A 21,866-nucleotide genomic window follows, 5' to 3' on the forward strand; every position below is an offset into this window, starting at 1 on the left:
ACCTTCTCTTTATATATAAAATCATACTATTGGACATATGGGTACCAAGAATTTATTGAAGAAATCAAGCTTATGTTCATAATACACTGATACTCAAGAAATTCCACATAATACTCTCAGGTCATCAAATATTTTTCAACCTCTCTGAACAGAAAGATGCCAATAGTGTTAACCGGCCACACTTTAAAAGCTTCTTGATATTTATTGACACTATTATTTATTGTGATGACCTTAAATATAAAGATCCATATACTCTGTTACCTTATTTGTAACTGTTAACAGTATACACACCGGGTATAGAGATGGGCTGCATACATCATATATTTATGATAGACCATTCTATGTATTATATGAACAAATATTTGTAGATAAAGTAATGTTGAGAATATTTAGGAACTATTAAATTTTTCTATAAATTTCAGGTCTTATAAAACAAATGCTAGTAAATACAAAGAGTACTTGTAGATCTATTTTAAGAGATTTACAATGCTAGAGAACTATATTTTGACTAGTCATTGTATTTCAAACTGTAAGTAAATGTTGGTTTTTGTCCTGAAGAGTAAATTGTATTTGAGTAAAGCCACACTGTGATTCAGAAAAATACCTAATATGGGCATGCAACATTTTATTTCCTAATACAGTTAAAATGAAATTTTTGAGACACAATAATCTAAATTTTCTTTTTCATTAACATATTATTCTGATACCCATACCAATGTGGTCTATTGGATAACTATCTACTCCTAGAATTAAGGCAGGCTAGAAGATAGTTGATTTTATTTAATTATCTATCAGTTCTTTCTCGAATGTGAATATATTCTCAAAATTCAAAAAATAAAAGTATGAATGTCCTTTAAGTGCTTTAGTGCCAACACAACATGAATAGAACTAGAATATGGCCTTGAGCATTACTGCTAAGTAAATCAAAACTCCTGTGTCTGAGCAATCCTTAGAAGAAAAAAAAAGTATACTAAAAAGTATATTTTAGAAGCAGAAGGAAAGAAGTTGCAGCACAACAATGAACAAAGTGATCCTTTTTGATAAATTTGGAATATTTACTAATATTCCGAACTATCCAGAGGAAACAAAATACATCGTTTTTAAAGACAATGCCCTCAAAATTAGATAGCACTTTGCCTCTTTCTGATTACATCTGGCACTTAAATTGGACCTGTGAATTTCTTTCTCAAAATTTTAGAAATTATCTTCTGATATAAATTCCTTGATTGTGACTACAAATATTTGGAATAATACCTAGCAGTGTTGAACCAAGAGCAGATAGGAAGTAATTACTCTGAGCTTGGTTGTGTAAAAATTAAAGAAGTGGCAAGAAGTGAGTTAGAGATGCAAACATTATGTCAAATTCTCTGAAATTGACCAATTCTCTGACACTGATTTGTCCTCAAGGTTTCATCTTGAAGTTTTACTTTGAAATAATTCTTATCTTTCAGAGATGATTCAATCAAATAGTATAAGATTCAGAACACAGCACAACCTTATAATAATTAAAACCAATACAATACACAACTTAGTATTAGATGTCTGATGTGTGCTTTTTATTTTTCTTATGGCGTAAGTGCCCACTTACTATGAGACTATGTTACCGCAGTATTTCTGACACCATCATTGAAATATTAACCTCCTATAATTAAAGAGTCCTTTTAAAAAAGCTTTCACATGGAATTTTATTTCCTCTAGTAAAAATAATAGAAATTTAATTTTAGATACAGGCCTCTGCTGGTTAATTTAAAAACCAGTTAATTTTCCTCTCTAGCAAGTCCTAGATTTTCTAAATTTATCACACAATTTTTTTTTAAATTAGGCTTTATTTGATGTCCATAATAAATTGCCTTGGTATGTTATCATTTAATTAACTCATAATAAGTACACTCTGTATCACATTGTCCTTTCAAAGCCAGAAAACCATAAAGCCTACTGGCTTCGTATACATATGTTTTCTCAAGATTCCATAATCATTTAAATAGCATTCATGACACTGTTAGCCATTTTGAGTTTTTATATCCAAATAAAGGAATGTGAAGTTAAGTTTAAACAAACTTATTAAAGCATACATGGTAAAGAAGCCAAACATATCAGACCATTTGAGTAACACTATTTGCTTTCCCTCATTTTCATCACAACACATCTTAGCTTCCCAAAAGTATGTCACTCTTATCTTCAAACAAATGTCTTTGTCCCTGTGTTCCAGAGTCTAAGTGAAAACAGAATACAGTGACATGCAGACATGGTCCTCTAATACGGTACAGCATATCAAATATTTAACCCTTTGATTAGACCGACCTCTCACCTCCAGCCTGTCTTGCCCCAGCCTGGACAAAAGCCTCAATGACAGTCCTTTTATAGGACTCTCTGAGATGGTGATTGGGCACATGCTTTTAAGACTATAGTAACAGACAGAGTTTGAAGTGTTTCTTTCCCACACTGTGGCTTGCCTTGAACTAATTTAGACTAAACTGCATAGATCAGCAACATTAGTACTAAATCAGGATACAAAACATAACACTGAACATCCATTAAGCGTTTCAGTACCAACATAACACAATACAAATAGTACTAAAATACGGCCTTGAGCATTACTTCCATGTAAATCAAAACCCTTGTGTCTGAACCATCCTTAGTAGAAAAAAAGGATAAATTACTTTTAGAAGCAGAAGGAAAAATGGCACAGCACAAGCAGTGAATGAAATAAGCCTCCTTGACAAACTTCGAGTATTCATGAATATTCTGAAATATTCAGAGGAAATAAAAGACCTTATATTTTTAAATTTCTTTTTAATTTGAGTACAATTGATGCACAGTGTTATAAGGGTTTCATGTGTACAACATAGTGATTCAACTTCTCTGTACATTGTGCTGTGCTCACAAGTGCCACTACCATATGTCCCCATACATCATTATTACAGTACCATTGACCACATTCCCTATGCTGTGACTTTCATTCCCATAACTTCTTCATTGCATAACTGGAAGCTTCTACCTCCCACTCCTCTTCACCCACTTTGCCCACCCCCTCCCCCACCACTGCTGGAAAATGTTGGCTTGTCCTTATAGTTCTGAGAAAAGACATCATTTTTAAAACAATGCCCTCAAAATTAGATAGCACTTTGCCTTTCTGATTACATCTGCTGCATGGACTGCACTTGTGAATTTGTTTCTCAAAATTGTATAATTTGTTTTTTATATAAATGGACAAGTTTTGTGTTCTTTTTAAAGATTTGTTTATTGTGACACAGAAAGAGAGAGGGCATGGGTGCACTTGCAAGCAGAGAAAGGGGCAGAGGAAGAGGGAGAGAAAAACACATGTAGACTTCACGCTAAGAGCAGGGCTGAACCCTGGGCTCGACCTCAGGAGCCTGAAATCAGACCTGAGTCAAAACCAAGTGCTGGCTGCCCAAGCAACTGCACCACCCAAGCAGTTTTTTGGTTTTGTTTTTGTTAATTAAGGGTTATGAGCTTGTGGTAGATCACTAAACCCCAGAATTATTAAAAAAAAAAAAGTCATAGATACCATGATACCTTTGATTTATCCAAAGCAACCATCACAGAATTTTAAGTTATTTTATCTAAAGGAGGGGTCAGAAAATGGTGGCTTCGTTTTGAGCTACAACAGCAGAGTGGAGTTGTTGTGGCGGAGACTCTCTGGACTGCAAAGCCTAAATATTTATCATCAGGCCTTCCACAGGGAAGAAAAAAAAATTGCCAATCCCCAATCTAAAGGACTCAGAGCCAGGCAAGATTTCTTACTCTGTATGAGAAGACCATTCAAACCCAAATACCTGGGGACATTGATGTGTGCTGTTCAGAAATGCAATGACAGAAAAACAGAAAATATTGTTTGTCTGTGTTAAAGTGCTGAAACCAATCTAATCATGAATGGACCAGATCGTTCGACTGATGTCTGCACTGTGCCCTCATGATGTGTGGGAATTTGTCTTTGGAACACTGTGCCTATAGCAACTGAACTAGATGTTCAGTTGATCATGCCTGATGCAGCAAAATCCATATTAACTTGATGGGCCAGAAGGGTTTTGTGGTGAAGAACTTGGAGTTCTAGAGCTAGTCAGCTCACGTTCTCTCTCCACCACTTATTAGCCATATACATTAGGTAGGCTCACCGATCTTATGACTGTCAGTTTCCTCATACATAAAATGAGGATGCTTCGAATCATAGGGTCTTCCTCACTGGGTTGCTTCAAGGATTAAAATTAAGGCACACATAGTGCTTAAAACAGTGTCTGGCACATGGCATGTGCAAGGTAAACATTAGCTATCACCCCCTTAGCGCAAAGCTTTAAGAGAGTCAGGACATAGGACTTCAAGATGTAGGGCTCTGAACTACCACAAATGTCAGAATTCTGAAAAATTGTGTAATGGAAATAAGTGTAGAACCTGTCTACTGCCTTCCTTTTCTAGATGCAGAAGCAAAGGCTGTAGGTTTTATAGTGTAAATGTTCTTCTGATTCTCAAAGATACTCCTTGTTGGATTTTCTTATTTCCTTCTAGGTCCATCTGTGGTGGGATTTCAGCAAGCATATTTTCTATTCTGGAAATAAATTTTTATTTTATTTTTTATTTTTAAAAATATTTATTTGAGAGAGAGAGTGAGCAAGAGAGAGAACATGAGCAGGGGGAGAGGGAAAGCAGGCTTCCTGCTGAGCCTGGAGCCCAGTATGGGACTTGATCCCAGAACCCTGGGATCATGACCTGAGCCTAAGGCAAACACTTAACTGAGCCACCCAGGCGCCCTAGAAATGAATTTTTAGACATCAAAACTTATCATCTCTAAAATATGATAATTTTATGGAGAAAAAGAGCACAGTGGATACTAAAGAAATCAAGCAAAGATCTGCTTTCCTTAGCATCAAGGAGATTCTGTAAAATCTGATGGTGCTGTATCCCTCCTGTGGTAAAGAGACTGAGACTCTAATATCGTCCAATAATAGTCTTTTTGAGCTCTCATTTTTCTGCAAAAAGGAGTGTCTTAAGATTGATCCCTTGTATTTAAGAGTGTGTTTTAGCTACCAAATGGTCAACCTTAACATCAGTAATTTTGGGCTTTAGTCTCAGGTTCAAAACCCAGTGGGCAATCCAGTATTCAAGAGTGAGCTTGTGTGTGCTTGTCCGTATGTGGTTAGCAAGAGGACACTTCACTTTGATCAAAAGAAGTTATTTGGGGCACCTGGGTGGCTCAGTGGGTTAAGCCTCTGCCTTCGGCTCAGGTCATGATTCCAGGGTCCTGGGATCGAGCCCCACATCGGGCTCTCTGCTCAGCAGGGAGCCTGCTTCCTCCTCCCTCTCTCTCTGCCTGCCTCTCTGCCTACTTGTGATCTCTGTCTGTCAAATAAAGTAAATAACATCTTAAAAAAAAAAAAAAAGTTATTTAACCCCTTGATTTCAACCATGACTTATAATAGGACTTCATTTATAATGAGGATTTATAATAAAAGTTCTTGACCTTTATTTTTTGTGCCACGGCCCATTTTGGCAGGCTGACAAGGGCCATTCTAAGAGCAATGCTTTTGTTGTTGACTTTTGTAAAACACACACACACACTCACATACACACACACACACAAACACATCCTGCATATTTTGAAATAATTCTACATTCACAGGAAGACAGGGTGTTGAAGAAATCTACAGGGAAGTCTGTGCATGCTTTACCCAGCTTCTTCAGTGTTAGCATCTACAGAATGAAAACCAGGATACGGACATTGGTACAAGGCACAGAGCTTACTCAGATTTCACCAATTATATATGCATTTATGCAAAAATCATTTATGATTTTTATGTTTGTGTGGGTGTGTGTGCACGCACACAATTCAGTGCAATTTTATCCTTGTGTAACCACTCTCACAATCAAGAGACAACTGTTTAATAACATCTAGTCTCTCTCGTGCTACTTCTGCTTAGCTACACATTCTAAACAATATCCTAGTACTTGGAAACCATTAATCTAGTCTTCATTTCTACAGATTTTATTTCAAAAATGTTGTATAAATATTTCACATTACATGACATTTTAAAGATGGCTTTTTCCATTCAGCATAAATCCCTTTCAGTCCATCCACGTTGTTGGGTGTACCAATAGTTTGCTCCCTTTTATGGTCAAGGGGCAATTCATGATATGGACGTACCACAGTTGGTTTAACCATACTCCTCTCAAAAAATATCTGGGTTGTTTTCAGGTTTGAGTACTGCAAAGAAAGTGGCTATAAACATCTGTGCTCAGGTTCTGTATGAACATAGGTCTTTGTATAAACATAGGTTTTCATCTAAGATAAATGCCTCAAAGTAAAATTGCTAAGTATGGTTGGTGCCCAGTTAGTTTTCTGGGACTGCTGAGCTACCTTCCAGAGTGCCTGAACAATTGGCATTCCCACCAGCAGCATATGACTAGTCCAGTTTCTCCTCATCCCTGCCAGCACATGATTACCACTATTTTGTTATTCATTCTGATAGGTGTGTAGTGGCATCTCATTGTCGTTTTGATTAGCATTTCCCTGATGGTTAATAATATTAGACATATTTTCTGGTGCCTATTTGCCATCTGTATATAGTCTTTGATGAAATTTCTTGTCATATATTTTGCCCATTTTAATTAAATCATTTGTTTTTGAGAATTCTTTATATACTCTAAGACTCAAGTCCTTTGTCAGACATGAAATTTATACATATAATCTGTTGTCTTTCATTATCTTCATAGGATTTCCACAGAGCAAATTTATTTTAATTTTGATAAGATCCAATTTACCAATTTTTCCTTTTAGAGGTGATGCTTTTGGTGGCAAGCCTAAATTCTTTACCTAGCCCTAGGTCCTAAAGATCTTAATTTTTTTTTAAGTGTTTTACAGTTTTGGGTTTTACCCTTATGTCTGCCATCTACTTGGAATTAATCAACTAGTAGACTCTACAGGAAGATATTTTTCAACTTCCATCATAAAGGAGCACTCAAACAATTAGTGGTCTGTAAATGCTCTTCTGTTGCCTGTGAAGAAATACATTTCCTTTCAGGAAAATTTTCCAACAGCTTGGAACAGGAACACAGTGGAGAGGGTTGTAATGGACAATGGCTAAGAATGTTCCATGAGCCAGGAGAGAAAGACTCTCTAGACTTCCGGATTTAGTTCTAAAGACCCATAATCTCAGCTGCACTAAAGGGAAAATAATTGCTCGAGGGGTCTAATGCTGAGTCACTCAGCCAAAGGTGTTTGCAAGTGGTTGTTAATTTTTCCTGTTTTCTAAAGCATTCGATAGATTGCTGACTGATCAGTATCAGGGAATGGTGCCGTTTTGATTATTACATGTAAATTAATCTACTGAAAGAAAAAAAGCAGAAGCATTAAGTAGGACAAGGTTGTTGTATTTTGACAGCATTTTTGTTATGGGTTCAAGAGTAATTACTGAAATAAATCATCAATAGGTGGTGGCAATATGGATTTTGTGTCAGCGCCTGAGTAAACTCTAACCTAGGCTTGGTCTGGAGCCATGCTCATTGTCTTTTGTGCTATATTTTTGAACTGCTGTCCAAAAAAGGCTTTAGATTCCACACAAAATTGCCTACTGAGCTGCTTTTCCCGGGAAACCTCACTGCCCAAATCACCTCTCCCTCACGGGCTCTCACCCCGAACAGTCTCCTTGGACTGTTTTACCACACTCTCTTAACTAGTGTGAAATGCTAATACGGATTGCTGTGATTTTCCAACAAAGCGAAAGGAAAATGTGATTACTGGTCACAGGGTTTCATATTAGCACTTGCTTCTGCTAATTTAAAAATAGGTTGGACTGCAGGAAAACCAATTTCCTCCCTTAACATTAGTTTGTTTGGCTGTTCTTTGTTTAATAAATATCCTCTGGGTCCAAACTAATGTGAACAGGAGAAAGAGACATGAGTTCTCATTCTATTAAAAGCACACTCGAAACCCATTTTGATTTAATATGACCAAAGACCACTCTGAACTTGATCTTTAAACCAAAACAAAAGAACTTCCATGATTTTATTTCTTTCTTTTGGGGCTGGCTGGCTCAGATAGAAAATCTTCTTTGATGTTCTGAGTTATTAAAGGTGAGTCAGGTAACTTTGAATGGCAGGGCGCTGAATCAAGATAATCTAACCTTAAATAAAGTCAGATTAGTTTTTGTCTCATGCCAAGAAGGGCTCCTCTGGATAACAACAAAAGGCAGAAAATGAAGCAGAATGTATAAACCAAAGATCCTACAAATTTCTATCTCATTTAATTGTCTCTTAAATTTTAGTGAGTGCTGGCTATAAGCATATCCTAGGTAAATAACTCATGCGATCCCTCTTTAATTGTGGTATGTATTTTGAGTAAACATTTTTGGCTTTTCCAGTTCAAAATCCAGAGTCCTTTTCAATTACTCACTTGCTGTTTTGCCTCTGTTGATATATACGGATAAGCAGACGTCTCTTTCTTCATCACTTCATGCCCTAATCCATGCTCAATTGCAAACCAGGCTGTCTCTCCATTACACTTGGCCTTTGCCTCTGCTCACCTCGAAGATTTCCAGAGCATCAAAGAAAACTTAAAATAAATGTGAATAATGATCTCATTTTGCCATTTAAACACCACTCTGCATTTTACTAAACAGTTACTGCCTCATTTGAGAGGGGTATTGTCTATATTTTATCAACAAGGAGCCTGAGTTTCTTTTTTTTTTTTTTTTTAATATTTTATTTAAGGAGCCTGAGTTTCAAGGAATGGCAGCAAATGCCCACATAAGACCATATGGTTCTTCAACAGCAGAGATGCTACTTGAATTCTTGTTTTCTGCTCCACATCCTTCTTCCTTCCACTACTACAGGTTAAGTGCTCTTTGCTTTTAAAGTTTTTCAGGTTTTTTTTAACTCTTTTATCCGTCCTGCTGAGTTTTTCTCTTTCCTCTGCCTCTGTCCAGTGCTGTCCTCCCCAAGCTTAACTGTTTCTGTTTGTGTTGCCAGGAGTATAGCTGATTCTCATAGATCAATCCCTCTACAACCCATGAACATGCATTTTGGAACCCCTGCCCAGAATAATTTTTGAGAGATGATTGCCCTTGTAATAGATGTTCTGTGCAACTGTGCCTGAAAGATTTTACGTTTTACCCTTGCATATAGTAAGCACTCAATAAGTGTTCATAGAATGAGTCAGTGGGCACATATTAGAAATCTCTGACATGCCATCAAAACATTTCCAAGCCTTCTCTAGGGGGTGTCAGGCTAATGTAAATGTGAGCGGAAAACTCTGCAAATGTCAACAGGCTATAAATAATCACCTGGTCTATCAGTGCTGGGAATTTACATATACAGACATTTCCTCTGATGAATGCAAAATCTCATAATGTAAAAGAACACCTATTTAGAGAATTTAAATACCAGAACAAACACAGAGAAAAACCACGGGCTTTGGATCAAAACCCTGGCTTCCAGGCTCAGGTTTACCTCAGACAGGTGAATAAATACTTCCAAGCTTTGGTTTCCTCATTTGAAAAGAGGCTTCGTCACATCTCCCCCACATGGTTATGGTGGGATCAAATGAGATAATGTCTGTCCGCTGCCTTTGACACATAAGATTCACTTTATATAAGTCAATTCTATCCTTTTTCTCCCACATCATAAGGGACCACTCCTGCTTAATGATAGTAGTAGAAAGAATAAAAACAGGAGAAGGAAGTTCTTCCTAGCATCCATGTCTTAGGCAGTATCTTATAGACATTTAAATACATACTTCGCTTTAAATTCTTATAATGCGATGAGACAAGGCTATTACTCCGTTTTACAGATGAGAAAGCTTAGTCCAGAAGCAGGGCCAGGAAGTGAACATAAAAGTCAGTCTGATTCCAAGATCCATGTGGTTAGGTCTTAACCATGTTATATTCTGACCCCAGGTTCTTACCCAAACTCTAACCTTTCGTTTCATATTTTTATATTTTCTTATATTTGTCACAATCTTTCAATGGCCAATTTATGTTTTCCTCAACAGTTCTCTGTAGTTTTGAGGCTTTCCTGTTCCACACTTGTCAAAATTTATTGGTTTAAGTCTTCTAGTCACTCAAATTACTCCTCCAAGATCCTCTGTACTTGAGAATCCTAAATTGTTTTTTAGTCTATTGAGTAAAGCAAACATTGTCTATACATGTGTGTCTCATACTATATATATATATGTATGTATATATAAAAAAATATATATATACTTTTGTATGTATATAAAAGGCATTTATCACAAGAGTATACTGATAGACATCTTGAGAGTGTATATATATAGAGAGAGTATATATATATTTATTTATTTATAATTTTTATGGGTACATTTCATACCACGTATATTTTGATAATGAATGACCCCAAATTGAAAGTGGACCACTCTACAGTGAGCATCTTAAAGATAATGACTAAGAGGAAGAGAGTGAGAAGGAAAGAAAGCTGAGATCACTGAGGAGGCATCCTTCTGTCTCTTTGGTTCATCTTCTGTTAGTCTAATTTTACCCCTGTGTTTACAGACTTCGCTGACTCAGTATCTGAGCATTTTAGTTCTCAGCATGGTCTATTAGTGGAGATATTTTCAAATGCATTCAAAAGAAAAAGAAAAACCTACTCAAAGGGTCAGATTCACAAACAGGAAAGTAATTCTGTAAAGTTAGATGTAATTCTGAGTCAGCCACTCAATGATGTCACCAAGAACCCGGTTTATTTCCATCTCTCCACCCTCTTTTCCATAGGCTGAGCTTTGTCTTCCTCCCGGCTTCCATTATGGAGGCAAAGATGGTTGTAGCGGTTCTAAGCATCACCTCTATAGTCCAGAAGGGGTCAGAATATTTCTTCCAACAACTTCCTTAGAAGTCCTTAGATTTCTCCTCTATGTCTTCCTGACCTAAATTGGATCTTATTTCCTTTCTTGAACCAATCTCTGTCCAGACTAGCCAGAGAAATTCCATGATCTTATTGGCTTAAGTCTGGTTATCTGAACCAATCACCATGGTAAGAAGAATCAGATTGTCCTCGCTGGTTTGGACTAACATATGTCCACCCCTTAGCTGAGGATGGTGCTATCTTTTCCCAGAAGCCATGAGCTTTGACGTGGATGTACATAGGAAGGAATAAGAGGAGAGTGAACACTGGGTAAATCAACCAATAGTGTCCACTTATGTAAAAGGAAATGAAGTAACTAACAGAATATAAGAAAATACTTATTAGATCAATGCTCTTGGTGAAAATGAAGGATGAGCCTATTTTTGGGAAAAGCATATTAACACTCTCAGGATGTCTATCAGTATACTATTTTGATAAATGCCTTTTATATACATACAAAAGCATACATATTTTTGTATATATACATAGTACAATTGTATATATACATAGTACAATTTCTATCTGGTATTCTAGAAGGATAAATTGTTTCTCTTTTGGATTCTTCTTAGCAACTGGTAATCAATAAAATTATAAGCAAAGGAGTCTTTTTGTAAAAACTTCCTTTTTTGGTTTGAAAGCCACTGTCATTCACTCACATGACAAGTATTTTGAGCACCTTATGTGTATGGAATATTGTGCTTGGGCTGTGAGGTCTACATAGAAAAGAGACAGAGACTGAGTTTAAAGGTCTCATAATCTAGTAGGATGGAAAAGATTTGCTTTTAAATAATGAATTTAAAGTGGTTCTTGTACATGCTTAATGTAAGTACAGAGGTAGGCAGATCATTTCTAGCCATGTACACTAGGAAAGAAGAATTTGGAACAGCAGTCTTTTTTGAATCTGCACACTAACCAATTAAAACACCCATCAGGAAGTGAAATACTTAGTTTGATATGGCTGAGAAGATCAGCTGGATGAGAAATTTTGTATTTAGCCTTGAGGGTAATGTGTAGCAAGGAATGTATATGGAGTAGTTAGTTAGTGGATATATTAGTCTGGCTCCAACTAGGAAAACAGAAACCATTCTTTGTTTTTAAAGAGAGTAAGTTTGGTGCCAAGACTTGTTTACACAGGTAATGAAAAAGCTGAGAAGCCAAACACAGACTGCAATGCAACCTCCAGATAAAGACAGCAGGAAGCTGATGCTACCTTCAGCAGAGAGGGATGGAAGAAACAAGTGGGTAACAGAGATTAGGGGCCTGTGTCACCCAGCAAAATCTAGAATCTTAGAGGACCTGTTCAGAAGGAATTATCTCTAAAGAGGTGATGTACCTCCTGCTGGAGATCCTACCTGAGGTAAGGGGCAGGGAGGAAATACTCCAGCTTCTTCCTTCCCTTTCCCAGTCTCACTCCAGTGTTCCCCCTCCCAGTGGCAGCATCCCCTGAGACCCTGAGGCAGTCTGCCACTTGTATTATGGGGCAGAGAGGGGGAAACATTGGGAAATCAAGGAATGGACCTCAATGTGAACAGACCCAGGAATGGCACAGTAGAATAATGTAAGGAGCACCACTGAGTCTCTGCCAAAAGAGATGAAGCCCCCTGGTGGGTGGAAGAAAGGTGAAGGGTGAAGGCCAAGATGGATCATCATGCTTGGATACTTCTTGTATGGATTGGTCAAAGGGGAGATGAACCAAAAAAAAAAAAAAAAAAAAAAAGGTTCTTCAAATGAAATAGCAACTGAGAAAGCAAATGACGCCTCTGAGGAAATGGATATCACCATGGGAGAGCATGGAAGCAGAGCCAGAAGCCTGATATCTTCTCAAAGAAACCAGATCATGAAACAGTGATCTAAACATCTATCTTCATGTAGACTGACTTCATTTCTGTGTCAAAACACAAAAGCATCTACTACAGACACCAAATCACATCTTTCAGGAGTCATGGGGGGTGAAGTTTCCACGTCAGAGTTTCCCGTTGGATGAACCCAATGTCTACGTTTCCCATTTACAACATAATTGCAGATCCCCAACACAGCTTTTCTAGCATGGCAAGAGAGCACAAGTTTTCCCACACAGCTGGAATATCAAGCACAGTCCAAAAGGCCAAATTGTATTGTCTCATTCTCGCCATATTTCATAAAAATGGATACCATAAATACAGTGGTGGGAACTGAGCAAGGCAACAACAGATGATGCAATGTCTATAAGATAACCCAAGGGAATACAAATGAGTTCACATGTCAGTGTTCGGAACCCCACCAGCCCACCAGCTGTGTGCCTTCTCCTCCTGCCCTTGCCTAATCACTCAGGACCCGTCTTTATTTCTTATCACTGTAGTGACTTGAGCTTCACCCCAAAGATCAGTCTGTTTCAACAGATTCTTTCAAATGACTATGCTTGCTATAACATCTTCAGAGAAGATTAATGCTGCTTCAAAACAATAACACTGCTTTTGGGGATGATTGTAACTACCTAATAACAGATCAGCCATAGGACTGACTACACACCCCAACTCCCTGCTCATGTCAGTAAAACAAAGAGAAATAAAGAAGGAGCCCTTTCAATGTGTACTTCACAGGCTATAACTCATCTGAAATGAAACCCCTATTTATTCATCTCTCTTAGTAGCAGGCATTTATAAGTTGCCTGCTCTGTGGTTTATAAATTATTTTAAACTCTTACACTTCTGTTCCAAAATATAAATGTATGTGTTCATATTGTAGACGAGGACTCCGCTGCTGATAATACAGGGGAAATTTAACTAGCTTATAAATGTTAAAATGTAAAAGCAAAGGAAGTCCTGCTATTCATCTTCTCTGCAATATTCAGACATTCATGAAATTGAAAGTTAATGTACCAGGGACTTTCATTATCTGACCCATTCCATCCTATCTATTAGATTCTCAAAGCACTGGAGACAGAGGACCAATATGTCACCAACACAGGACTGGAAAGGTCACAAAAACGAAGCATCAATAAAGCACTACTTCTGAATTAAATTTCACAGCACTCAGCAGAAAATATGTTCCACAGACTAAGAGTATCCGTAAGAATGAAACTGATAGCTAGATACAACTTGAAGAAAGCAGAAAAGTATTTCTCAATTTGAAAAAACTATTTAAAAAAATTTTTTAAAGACTATTAAAACTACATGTGTACGTATATATGTGTGTTCATGCATACACAAAAAGGCACTATTTTATACACCCAATGTGGAAGAAAAAACGAACTTTCTATTGGAACCAAAATAAAGTTTATAGTCACCAAATTCACTAGCATACAGTGCAGTCCTACTAACGACTCCTCTTTCTTTCCTTAAGCATTTAGTAGAATACTATGCAGGACTTGTAAAGTCAATGTGGTTTTCAATAATTTTCCGTGACTCATAGTCTAATGTACACATTAGTGAGTTTATCATGATCTTTGCTATTTTTATCAACTGGAATGTGTAATCTTAATCTTCTTAATAAAAATTAATCCACCAACGTCCATGGCTTCTTTTAGCTCTCAAAATTTTTAGTAATTCTGAATACTCAATGATTTGATTTAACAAGTATGTTCTTGAGATTTGCTGAAAATATTATAATCATAACTAGGTGCCCTGAAGATGAAGAGACAAGCATTAATGGGGCTTTCTTTAAATCAGCTGCAGATACAAGGAAATACGTAAAAAGATGAAGAGCAAAAAAAAAGAGTGAGAAAAAAAAAAGGAAAACAAAACAAAAAAAAAGATGAAGAGCAGGAAGGCCTTGGCTGAGGGCCTGATGCATACAATTAAAGTTAAAGGAGCTCCCAAGAAGGGGCAATTGGCAAGCCCGCTAGAGAAGGATCGTCAACCAGTAGTTCCTAGGCATTAGCATTTCATTGTTTGTTTTGTTTTATGTTTCAAGTTTTATTTAAATTCTAGTTAGTTAATGTACAGTATAATAGTAGTTTCAGGAGTAGAATTTAGTGATTCCTCACTTACATACAACACCCAGGGCTCACTGCATCAAGTGCCCTCCTTAATGCCCATCACCCATTTAAGAATTTCACTTTTTTTTTTTTAAAGATTTTATTTATTAATTTGACAGACAGAGATCACAAGCAGGCAGAGAGGCAGGCAGAGAGATAGGAGGAAGCAGGCTCCCCACTGAGCAGAGAGCCCGATGCAGGGCTCAATCCCAGGACCCTGAGATTATGACCTGAGCCGAAGACAGAGGCTTAACCCACTGAGCCACCCAGGCACCCCGGATTTCACTTTTAAAGGATATAAAAAAAAGGTATTTTTTTTCAAATGTAATGAAACTTTTTAAAGATCTATTTATTTATTTGATAGGGAGAGTGTTACTGCCTGTACATAGGCACACAAGGGCAGTTGGGCAGAAGGAGAGGGAGAGAAGCAGACTCCTTGCTGAGTGTGGAGCCTGGGGTGGGGCTTGATCTCACCATCCTGAGACTAGGACCTGAGCCAAAATCAAGAGTCCGAAGCTTACCCAACTGAGCCACCCAAGTGCCCCCTGAGGTTTTATATATATATATAATATATGTTATATATTATATATATATATAATATATGTTATATATTATATATATATATAATATATGTTATATATTATATATATATATATTAAAAATGACAATCTGGCCATTTAAAATCATTAATACTTTATTTCTTTAAAAATTTTTTTTAAAGATTTTATTTATTCATTTGAGAGAGAGAGAAAGAAAGAAGAAGCACAAGATGGGGGAAGGGCAGAGGGAGAGGGAGAAGGAAGCTCTCTGCTGAAGGGGGGGGCCCAGGGTCGATCCCAAGGCCCTGGGATCTTGACCTGAGCTGGAGGCAGACACTTAAACACCCAGGTGCCCCATAATTTTATTTTTAAAAAGAATATTTTCACACAAAAATTTGAGAGAACATTATTTGAGAATAAACATCAAATAGGGGCACCTGGGTGGCTCAGTCATTAAGCATCTGCCTTCGGCTCAGGTCATGACCACACAGTCGTGGGATGGAGCCCAGCATCGGGCTCCCTGCTCAGCAGGAAGCTCTCCCTCTCCCACTCCCGCTGCTTGTGTTCCCTCTCTTGCTGTGTCTCTGTCAAATAAATAAGATCTTTTAAAAAATTATCAAATAAATTGAAATTAAAAATTAACTCACTACATTAATACCATTTTTCCTTTTGGAGAAAAGTCTTTCACAGACTAGGATTTGGAAGATTTGGTTAATTCTAAGGGCTAAGTGTACACTGAAACACAAAAGGGATATAAGACCGTATTCCTGGCCACCAGAGCTTATAGCCCTGAGAAAGAAGCAACAGTTACTGATGTTATAAAGTCATCAGGTAGTGCAAAGTATTTATTATGCAGCCGACTAAACCCAAAAGAACTGTAATTTGGGGGACCAGGGAGTGGAGTGATTTTGGTCTGGAATGGGCTGTGACTTAGCTCCAGACCAGGAGGGAAGGGATACTGAAGCCCAAGGGAGGCTTTTAGCTGATGGCAGAACAGAAAAAGAGAGATGAATGGGCCTGGTGATCAGGAGACAAGACAGACTGCAGGGACAGTTTTATGTTGTGGAATATTGGGGGAATTCTCCTAATGCACTCTTATCAGTAAAAATCAATCGGAGTTAAGTACACATAAAAAGACAAGGAAATTCCCATCTTTTTTATGGCTCTGTCAATGAAGGTAGATAATAATATGAGTAAAATTAAATCTAAACACTCACTCTCATCCCTAATATCTTAAAAGATAGTTTGGTAAGCATTACCTTTAAAAATTTTAATGCTCTTAAGAAAAGGAGAAAAATGTCATGGTAAAATTAAATTTACTTTTCTATCTAAATTATTCTTACACATTCCACAGGCATTTACTAGCAATTATAGATTTTACTCTATATTATTCTATTCTATGTTATTACATTCTTCTTCTTTTCTTGACATGACTCTTTTCTCTCTCCTTGTGTCTTCTATCACATCACACAATTCAGCTGAACATATTCTGGTATCAGGATATTAGTTAGACAATTATCGTTCCACTGAAAAAAGACAAAAAAAAGGATGGAGTGAATATAACTTCTTGAAAACAAATGTGATGTGAGATCATTTAGATTTTAGTAAAATAAGAGATTAAAATCATGGTTCTTTGATATAAAGGAAGAAGTATGTTTTACCAAATGGTCTACCAAAAGAAAGGAGTTGCTCCAAGAGCCCAAACATTACTGATTCCTTAAATGTCTTGGTCCATTAAATTAAAAAAACAATTTTTTTTTGACTGAAAATTTTCAGTGTGTGGCTCCAATAATTGCTGTCAAAAGTGATTATCATTCCCGCCCAGATCTCATATGCAGTCAGCTGCTTACAAACACTCTGAACCTTCCTCCAAGTTTTTCCTCGACCAGCTTTGGGAATGAAGACTTCAGAAAATATTTTAAAAATAACTCTCTTCTCAGTTTCCCTGAACACACGGCTGCCACGTTTCCTAAGCCTACTGGTCTGTTTTAAATTCAAATGGAATCTGAGCATCTTGACAGAAAGGACCCCAGAGAGGGCTTGTCCAATTGACAACAGAGAATCCAATAAGTCTTTTCATCTGAGGCTGTAAGATGTTATGTCAGAAGGAAAGGAGGAGAACAAGAGCACAGGGAATGCTAATAGCCTGAGCAGGTTTGGGGTGAAAAGTCTCTTTGCTTGCTCCTCACCATTCATGTGTGTTCAAATTTAGCACTAAAACTCTAAAATTAATACATGCGGTTGTGTACATGGGGAGAGAATTTTAAGCTTGATTTGACCTACCTTTTTCTCAGAGTGAGAGCTCTGAAAGTATTTATTCCACATTAAATATTTTATTTTAAGATCAAAAGAGTTTGGGTTCAAGCTCAACTTCTTTTGTGACTTCTATTGTTTATTTAAAGATGATGAAGTTTAGTTGGACCTAGATATTTTAACTTTATCCTCCCACCAGAACAACAACAACAAAAAACGGGGGGGGGGGTGGATTTACTACATTTCTACAGGAACCCCTATTCTTCTTACATGTACCACAGGGTTAAGTTTTTGTCCTGGTAAGATGTGTCTAACTTTGCAACAGAATGAGTCTCCGGTAGGTAGACTGTAGAGAAAGGTGCATTATAAAGTTAGGAGAGGTAATAACAGGAGAAAAAACAAATCCTGCCTAGCAAGAACCTATTGAACATGCTTCCTGTTACTATTCTCAGAGACTGCTATGATGGTTTAATTAGATCTCCCTGACAAAATTCATTACAGAAAATCCTGGCTTACTGAAAAAATAATAAACTCAGCTCATTCATAACCTATTAGTTACTTTGCTTTTAAGGAGCTAGAATGCTGTCCCTTTCTTTCTTTTCCCTTATCTAGAAGACTCGAATGAAGTGTAACAAGTAGTAAAAGGGGAACAAATGAAAGCAAGAGGTGAATAAGTCAACAAAACACATTAAGCATCTTTCATAACATCCACCTCCACCTAATGAGACAGAAGTGTAAATGGAAAGAGCTTACTGGGGTTGAGTAGAATACAAAGAGACTCTATACACTCTCTTATGTCCTTTATCTCCATCCCTCTTGCTAGTGTTGTAAATTCAGGCTCTGGGGTGGTGGTGGGGGGCAGTGTGGCTTTTTTTTTCCCTCTCCTGTATGAACAAATCAGCCCTAAACCAACAGATCTCTTTGATTTCACTCTTGCAAGTCACCCATTCTCCATCCACCTTCCAGAATCAACCTTCTCAGATGCAAATTTCACTTACATGTTCAAAACTCGTCAGTGGTGTCCTATTACCTGTGAAATGATGAACCCAATTATATCAGAGCAACCAAGGCTCTCCATTATCCGGCATCTGTGTAAATCACAAATCTTATTTGGCTTCATCTCTCTTTTCTGGCACAGCTCAAGTCACTCCAAGTTCTAGCCTGCTCCAGAGAGAACCATCTGCTGCTCCTTAGAATGAGAAACTCCAAGGCAGTTTCACGCCTCTGCACATAACACATAAGGTTGCCTTTATCTGTAGTGTTCCCATCTCTATCCCCATCCACCTGGGAACATTTGAAAATAGTAGCCCTCTTGGTGGACCACTAGAAAATGTTGCCCTAATGGTCTTTATGTATACACATATGTTACACAAACATACACATATATGTGTAGGTGTGCCCCCATATACTTTGAAGGCCAATTATCATCTATTGGACTTTACCAAAAATAAACAAAAATTTCAGAAAGAAATGTTATGGGAGAATGTGTTTCTTTCCTTCTTATGTATCATTGTGAGGTCAAGTAAAGAAACTAAGACTATGCCATGCATTAAGTCCATTCCTTGAGAAGGAGATGACCACCACTAGTCTATCTTAGTAGTGTAACACTCTGTCCAGAGCATAGAACCCAAGAACTACACATTTCTTCTCCCCTGGCACACTTGCCAGACCACACACAGGAAACTGATGCAGGCAGAGGCCCAGATAATCAATCTATCATGTTCATCCCACTGGGGTTGAGTTTAACACGCCCAGTTTATTTGAATTCGGACAGTAAAGAATCGCATTAGTAAACCACTTCCTATACAAAGCAGGACTTCCTTTTGGCCTAAACGCATGACTCTAAAGTTGTAAGGAAAGTTGGTTCCCTTGTAACAACCAAGCAGGACTGGGTCAACAAATCTGTTTGTGATACGCATATTCTTCACATGTTTCAGACCTTGACCACAGCTCCCTCCATCTTCAAGTTCAAAAAGGGCTAAAGACTCCATGGTTTCATCCGTGCTCCTCTGGTACACCTGGCAGGATCCCAATCTTTTGTGCATTCTTGCTGTGGTTAGGACAGCTGGCTTTCTTCATCCTCCCTTGATTTTGACATCCAGGGACCATGGCACAAAATCTCTCAGGTGTGTCCAAACCCTGTTTTTTGTTGTTCTTTTTGTTTCTTGCAAGGATAGAGCTGTGGTTTGTTTTGTGTTATGGGCCTTTCGTTGATTAAAATAACTTCTTTGGCATTTTAGGAAAAGGATCTGTGGGGTCCATTTCCAGAACGGATGAAATTTAATTCAGCTCAAGTCAAGAAATATTGATTGTGCAATGGCCATGAGCTCAAAGCTCTCATAACTCTATTAAACAGTGGTTAAAATCCATCATGTTATTAGCTTAGTAGAGACTGGGGCACAGAGTAGAATATTAGTGCTGGGCAGGATTTAGGAAATCAGCAGTCCCAATAGTTTTGAAACTTTTTAGAGTTCAGGCAGCATTTTCTTTAAGTGAAATTTCATTACAGTGCTCAGCAAATGAAAGCGGGTCTAGTTGACGTAGTTTTTCAGGAGACAAAAATGTTTCCCGTGAGGCTTCTCCACTGTATTTACACACACGCAGTCATACAACAGAGTTTTAAAACCTTAGCTCAGGCCTCATCCAAAGGCCTCATTGTTTATTTTCCAGAAAGACAACTGAGGTGACAAATCCATGATTATAGGTAGCTGGAAAACCAAGACTGTCTGACTCCTGATTTAGTACCCATTCCTCTACGTTTCTTGTATTTTCCTCTAGATGAAACTCACCTACAATTTTTCTGCCCCTGCCTTGTAATAGCGTTGCTCTAGCGCGACTCCCCGAGTCGGGTCTGTCATTTCACTATTCCCTGTCCCTGCCTCTCTCCTCCCCTCCCCTCCCTCTCTTCCTGTATTTGTTCCTTTCTCCTCTCCAGCTTTATAAATAAATGTGTTTTTCACACTCCCCTGTATTTGTTTAACTTCCCAAGGCCTCAAACTGGCAGAAGCCTGACCTCGGGCTTCTAAGTTATACTTCCACTCAATCAGACAAATCAATGTCTATTTGCACTCTGGGCTAATTTGTCGGGAATGTATTCAGAATGCATTTACTTGTTCTAATTCCTTTAACCCACTTCATTTTCCTACATTCCTTCCCCTGATCAAGGAAGATGATCTGATTAGGGTTTCTGCTGAAAGCAGCCCTGTGGTCTCTAAAAGTCCCTTTGATACCCTTGTGGGTAGAGGATGATTGGCATTAATAATATCCCCCCATTCAGCTCCTTTGTATACCACGAACAGCAGCTGAGGCTACTTCAAAATCCAGTGCTGCATGTTTTGAGACCTGCCAAGAAATAGCAACATGCCAACAGACCTGGCAGCAATGACAGCCTGGTCCTGACAGATGAGTGTGCACAGAACAGGTGAGAGAACCATAAAACACAACAGTGATAACCCCGGAATATCCACTGTGAGGCCGTAGTGCCTTCTTCCCGGTAACAAGTGCCTTAGTTACCGACGTGATAGGACACCCATGTATGGCAAGCCAAAAAAGAACTTGGGTCGCTTTAATTTAGGAGTTGCCAACTTTTTTTTTTTTTTTTTATGCTGAATGTAAATATATAAGAGATAAAGAGAGAAGACATTAGATCAAAAATAAGAAAACTAATCCTTACCCCATCCTCGTGATACTTTGTTATTGGAGCTCATGACCTTCTTTGGAGTAAAGTATGTGTGAGGAAGTTGAAGAACAATTAGTAGACTATTCTGCAGTAGTAGAGGCTCCCAAGATTGATGCTGCCCTTTAAAGAAAGCCTGCTGAGCTTGGCCAGATATTAGTTACACATCTTTCCCTTACAGCTCTGGCATTATCACACATGATCATTCTGGTCATGCCAGCCATGGAGGATTATTTGCCATACTCTGGCAGGAGGGTCGAAAGAGTGCAGGGTGGAGAGACAGTGAAAAGAGACTAGAAATTGCTCTAATTTCCTAATCCGATGCCTTGTGACTACAAAACACGATAGGAATCTATTCAGTGGCAGTAAGAACAACATCGCTGCCCATCATGGAGCCCCTGGTATTTCTAATATGCACATTAACTATAGTAATACCACAACGATCAACGTACACATTGAAAAGAGACTCGTGGCATATTCTGTTCAAGTTCTATGTTCCCTGAACAAAAATGTTGCCATGGAAACCTCTACCATAAGGCAGGTGTAGTTGTGCAAAGGACTATGGGCTATGAAATCC

The 21,866-nt window shown here is 38.0% G+C and overlaps 1 protein-coding gene and 1 long non-coding RNA gene across 5 annotated transcripts in view; both read right to left on the reverse strand.

Annotated features, from left to right (window-relative positions):
• The window catches only part of LOC309864645 (sterile alpha motif domain-containing protein 5), a 909,922-nt gene that overhangs the window by 603,421 nt on the left and 284,635 nt on the right, over positions 1–21,866 (reverse strand). The window lies entirely within an intron of this gene.
• LOC309864655 overlaps positions 1–21,866 on the reverse strand; it is a 394,132-nt gene that overhangs the window by 186,181 nt on the left and 186,085 nt on the right. The window lies entirely within an intron of this gene.

This window comes from Mustela nivalis, assembly GCF_964662115.1.
Source record: "Mustela nivalis genome assembly, chromosome: 5".
Classification (NCBI taxonomy): Eukaryota; Metazoa; Chordata; class Mammalia; order Carnivora; family Mustelidae; genus Mustela; species Mustela nivalis.